Below are 6,371 nucleotides of genomic sequence, written 5' to 3' on the forward strand. Positions count from 1 at the left end.
CAGGAATTCTGATGTATGACAATATTTTGCTCTTTTGGCATACGTGAAGCAGGTTGTTTGGGGTTGGCTTCTAGGTCGACCTCGACGCCCGCTGGAGGGGAGAAAGTGAAGTTCTGCAGAAGGGCTGCCGTGAATATGTATAGTTCCATCCTTGACAGAGCCTCTCCAAGACAGCTCCTTCGTCCTGCGTTAGAAAATTTCTGATTATTATCGCCTTTTGCGTTTCATTAAAGAGTATCATGATTATAGTCGCCATAGGTTATGAGCTTGACGCAGGAGGATTTGGCTTACCTGAACCAAATGGCATGAGTCCCTCCTTTGGCGTTTTGACTTTTCCTTCTTGGTCGAGGAACCGCTCGGGTCGGAACTCCTGCGGTTCTTCCCAGTAGCGTGAGTCCATGTGGCATATTCCCGAGCACCCGAATACCCACGACCCCTGAGGTACAGTGCATTTCAGTTATGGGTTTATTACCTGGCGTCTGTAGTATTTTCTTTATGCATTTAGGAAAGAAAGACGGGTAAGAAGACGGATGAGGCAGATACTTGCCTTCGGAATGAAGTAGCCTCCCAAGTAAGTATCAGTCTGAGCTGCGCGTTGGACTCCGCTGTGAATCATGGACGATGAGCGAAGAACCTCCTGGATCATCGCTTCGAGTAACGGCAGCCTGAGAAGGGGACATTGCCACATCAGTCAAGTCCTAAACATGTTATCAGGCTCTGATACTCAGCAGATGGTTCGCTGGCAAGACAGGTGAACGTACCGACTCTTGTGCTGGTATGAGGGCAAGGTGTCGCGCGGGACAACCTCGTCGATCTGCTGTTGGACGCGGCGCTGCACTTCGGGGAACCTGGCCATGTAGAGGATGATCCAGCGCAGGGTGTTGGCCGTCGTGTCAAAGCCCGCGGCGAACAGGTCGAAGATGATCCTCATCAGATCCAGCTCTGCCGGGAGTACATTTGGCCTTCTGTTACCATATTCACTGCTAATACATAGCCTATTTGTCATCGAAAGTGTTAAAGGAAAATAATGATAACAGACAAGAGTTATAATAGCACACAATTATAAAAAAAACATTTTTTTCTATGGTTTAAATAGATTTCTATGATCATTTATCGAAACGTTTTCTTTTACATTTATCTAGCAAATAAGCAGAAATAAAAAACAAAAACTCACCACCGAAGTACTCAGCAATTTCGCTCTTTTCGTCTATGGCTATCAAATATTCATCGATGACGTCACGCGGGTTGGCCGGGTCGAGGGTGGCTCTGTGAGAATCTATCGTGTCCTGAGGGAAGCCGGGCACGTTTCCAGTAACGTACTTTTACATGAGATTAAACACATAACACCTATCCACCCACATAGATGCTATAAACACTTTTTATTAGTATGCAAAACACACACACACACACACACACACACACATCCACGCGTCATCAATAAAATATACCAGATGGTAACATTCATCATTCCACCCTAGGAATTATTTAACGGACTTCAAACGAAGAAAAGAAAAAAATAAGGAGAATGAAAGAAAAAAAATGAAGGTATCCACACCACGCCCGTTTACCTTCAATAAAGTCACTATGCTGTCTTTGACCTTCCTCATGATGCCTGTCAGTAATTTTTCCTTCACGAATTCTGGCAGCAGTTTCCTCAGCCAAGGGATGAAACTCAATCAAAAAGGGACCTTGGAGGACGCGTCGATGGACCTCAAGATGGCGATGGGGTTGAGCACTTCTTTGTCGTGGAGATCGTAGCGCTTGTCTGTGTAATGATGATAATGAAAATAACACTACAATTGTAATGATGATGATAACAATGAGAACAACAACTATAACTGTGATGATGGTGATGATGATCACCATAACAATAACAATAATATATGACAGAAATAATAATAATAACAAATGAAAAAATAATATATTAATGAATAATAATAATAATCATAATAATAATGATGATGGTGACGATGATGATAATAACACTAATAATAATAATAATGACAATAATAATTAGTAGTATTATCCTCATTATCATTGTTATCACAGCAATAACAACAATATCAATAAAAATAATGAATAATAGAAATAATAATAAAAGACGAAAATTAATAAAGCATTGAATAATAAGACGAATCATAGTAATAATACTAATAATAATGATTGATAATAATAGGCTAAAATACTGTTCACTAGTTCAGAGAATTTTAATCTTTCGGGGATGCGACATACTTGCGACCATCTGCCAAATGATGTTCAAGACGGCAATATTGAGCGACTCCGGCGTGTGACAAGGCGTTCCTGCGTTGGATTTGAAGTCCTTGACCAGCGCTCTGGCCTCCTCCAGGATGCTCTCCTCCAGGTAGGTCTTTCCCATCCCGAGATCGCGAAGGTTGCGCAGCAGGAACCTCCGAGCGTTCTGCCATCGCTTGCCGTTGCTCATTACGACACCTGCGTAATGCACATTATTGCAAGCTGTGTACTACCTGATGCAGTAGGCGTGTGTGTGCCTCTCTCTCTCCTCTCTGTTTGTGTGTGTACGCAATATACGTTGCATATATATTCACAAATACCAAATGTGATACATTAACTGCACATTCCATATACAATACACAGAATGTCTACAGACCCGCTTCTTGTCCATCAGTCAGAAAGTGCACCATTTCTAATTGGGGACGATCAGCAAATTCAGCCTTTGCCAACGCTTCCTTGATAAGTTTGTTGTTGCAAAGGAATATAAACTTGTGCGGCCCTAGTTCCGCCCTGAAAAGTAGATTTTCATGTATATGTATATATGTATACATATATATAAACACATTGTATATTTAGCATATGTTTTTCTGTATTCATTCATTTATGCATATTTTCAGGTACTAAAGCTGCATCAGATGACTTCGTCAGAAGTACCCTTAAGAAGACTAACAACCACACTAATAACTTATGCGTTCATTGCGACAAATGAAGAAAAAGGTATGAATGAGAATCTCTCTAGTATTGTGAAGATATCCATTTTCATTTACTTTTTTATACAACAGAACAAGTTTTATATGATGTTCATTTTCTCAAAGATTACGAAAGATAGGGCCTTAAATCGCTGTCCCTTTTACAACATGGATATACAAAAGCTCAACATATATGTAAAAGATGCACTGCTATATATGAAAAACGGGAAAGGGAAGTTATAGGGTGAGAACTCGCACTCTTTCATACTAGTACTACTGAAGGTTGCTTTACATGACCTCAGAACTTGCAGTATACTGAATGAGATTTCAGGTCAGCAACTTGTATGATTTTCACATGACTCCTTACTCATTGTTTAGATATTCGTATTTCTCCCGGCTTTTTTAAAGAACGTTTGGGGCAAAAAAATCTAGTATGAAAAGTGGAGGAGAAAAAAGAAACTTACTTCAATATATCACCATATATTTTGTGCATCTTCTGCACATGCTCGACATTGAAGACAGGCCTGGAGCCAAGGTATGGTATGACCATCGGGCCTGAAATGTGTTTTGTAATAATTTTTCAGTAAAGGAAAATGTTATTGTTTAATGTATTGCCATCTCCATGCTCAAAGCCTGAACTATACAGCCTTACCTGGTGGCATTCCCCAGGTCTGGAAATCCAATAGTGAAGCAGAATCGCTCCCAAACCACGATACAGGACCTCTACAATCTTGTGGCGATCTGCAATGCCTGCAATACAAAATTTCCAAATACTATTATTCTAAACGTCTGTTTAAACTAATCTATACACAAACACACGCACAGATGCATACACGCAAACCCCCCACCCCAACCCACACACACACACGCACGCGTCATATAATGCATATTGGGGTTAAAAGGGCAGAGCTGGTTCAAATTTCAATGGAGGTGGGGGAAAAACGCTCGTAAAGAAAACATGCATCCGAGCCGCGGGATGGGCTGTCGGGTGGCCAGTTCCTTTCCGGCCGGGCTTTGGCTCCGGCTGCCAGCTCTCACTCACAGCTGAGAGGGCGTCCAAGCACGGGGCCCTGGACGCAGCGATGCCAAACCCTATGGTAGCCAAAACCAGTGGTCCCAATTTTCCAGGTTGGCGCCCCTTTGGCTTCAAGGTGGTTTCCCTTTCCCCCCCCCCCCCCCTGACGGACATGCGAACACACCTTTTTTTTTGTTATGCTTCAAATTGAAAAGAAAAATGATTAAACACAAAGGTGCATTACACAAATAAACCGAACTCAGTAAACCAATGCAGTTTAGCTGCCGGCCCTCTACATGGGTGAATTTGGAAAAGGACGTCACCAACGCTCCTCAGGACGAAATTGGATTCGTTCGATTTCTATTGCTTTGGTTCGGTTGATTCTGTGGTTCTTTTCCATCGGAAATGGCTAGAATGTCTTCCATGTAAGAATGGGCGCCACTCTTGATATCATTGAAATTTTCTCTCCAAATTTGTCTCTATTTTATTGTTTCTTTTTGGCTTATAACCTAATTATTACACGTTTGAAGCTTGTTTATCGCCTAAATTTTCGCTTGCATACGAGTTTGCCAAAATAACGGGGCAGCTGCGCCATCATACCAAAAGGTAAAAGATTTGGAATGTACAAGGCTCGTCTCATTCTTTTTCCCTAACCAGGGGATGTGGCCCTGGAGCGGTATCCACGAAAGTTCTCAGACAGTTTTTGAGGCGATTCTGAGACTAAAAATTTGAGACTGTCTCAAAAGTGTCTCAGGCCGGCGCCCTGCCACATATAAAAATATCAGCAAATAAATAGATAAATTAATACTTTTATATACTCAAAATAGCGTATATAAGGTTTCATTGTTTATTATACTCATCAAGTCACGGACCCGTTCATTTTAAAAAAATCTGACATTCGATTGCCTACATCGTTCATTTGCCCCCAATTACCAGTTTTTAGAAATAGGTTCAAAAATACTAAAACAAATGATAATGTGTTTTTTCTAACCCCCTAATTTTTTTTTAGTTTTTTACCAAAATAAAAACATATTAAAAAAATATTAATTAATTAAATACTTTCTAAATACATGTTTTTATTTTTAAATTTTTTTTTACCTAGTTATATAAATAAAAATATTATATATATAAAATATATATATATATATAAGATATATAATATTTTATATATATATATATATATATAGTTTTTTGTGTGTGTGTGTGTGTGTGTGTGTTAAAACTAACGATAGAGTAAATAAAAAATTAATACCCAAGGCCAACTGTCTCATCTTGCCCCATATTGGGGCAAGTGGGGCAGGAACAATTCTTTTGATCCACTTACACCCCAAAATCTATCCTAGATTACAAAAAAAGAAAAAAAAAAATTAAATCCATGCATGAAACCTGCTTTTTGTTCCTTTATCAATTTTAATATCTAATAACTAAATTTTCCAAGAAACCTGGCAAACAAACATTACAAAAATAACATGAGAACTCCTTTATTTAAATTTAAACATTTAATCAAAACTGGAAATATCAACTTGAAGTTTTTTACAGAAGTCACACATAAAATTAGAAGTTGTTAGTGATGAACGCAAGCTTTATGGAACCACAAGAAAACATTGCTACATTGTATCCAGTCATCTCCGGGAAAGGGTTTCAATGCCACTATTTGTACTTTCCTTTAAACATTCAAATACGCACTGTGTTTACAGCATCTTAGGCCATTACTGCAATCCAAGAAGTCGCGTCTTGCCCCAAAAAAAATACAAGAAATTAATTCATAATAACAACAAAACGGAAATTTGACCTTGTCATTGATAGCTTTCTTTAATATTGACATGTACTGGAGGTTTACTTTAATACATTATATTGCTTAAGCAATTGATTTTTTTTTTCCGTGACCGTTTCGCTTAAGAATGGCGGCGAGCAATAACATAAATCAACTCACCTTGATAAAGCGTTCTTTTCTTCGCAACGCTGTCTTCCTTCCTTCGCAGTCAAGAGTCAACGACAAACGATTATTCAAACAACGTGTTTTGAATAGTTTTGAAGTTCTCAAAGCTAAAACGAGGCTTTTTCCTTGAAAAGACCCCCAAGTGTCTCGTCTTGCCCCGAATTACGCTACACCTATATCTATTATGTACATATATGTATACATCTTATATATTTTTATTTTATATATTATATATATAATATATATAAATTTTAAAAATATTTATTTTAAAATATAAAATTTTTATTTTATATATATATATATATATATATATATTTTATATATATATATAATATAGACAAAATATACAATGTATATATAAGATATATAATAGACAGGGATATGTATTTAATATATAATATACAAATATTAGTATATATTCACACAAATATGTTATGCGCATATACAAAATGGACCACTAATTTGGAAAACTGTC

At 38.0% G+C, this 6,371-nt stretch overlaps 1 pseudogene; it reads right to left on the minus strand.

The window, feature by feature from the left end:
• LOC119595588 overlaps window positions 1–5,228 on the minus strand; it is a 7,252-nt pseudogene extending 2,024 nt beyond the window's left edge.
• Window positions 5,229–6,371: the final 1,143 nt, after the last annotated feature.

This window comes from Penaeus monodon, chromosome 36, assembly GCF_015228065.2.
Source record: "Penaeus monodon isolate SGIC_2016 chromosome 36, NSTDA_Pmon_1, whole genome shotgun sequence".
Lineage (NCBI taxonomy): Eukaryota > Metazoa > Arthropoda > Malacostraca > Decapoda > Penaeidae > Penaeus > Penaeus monodon.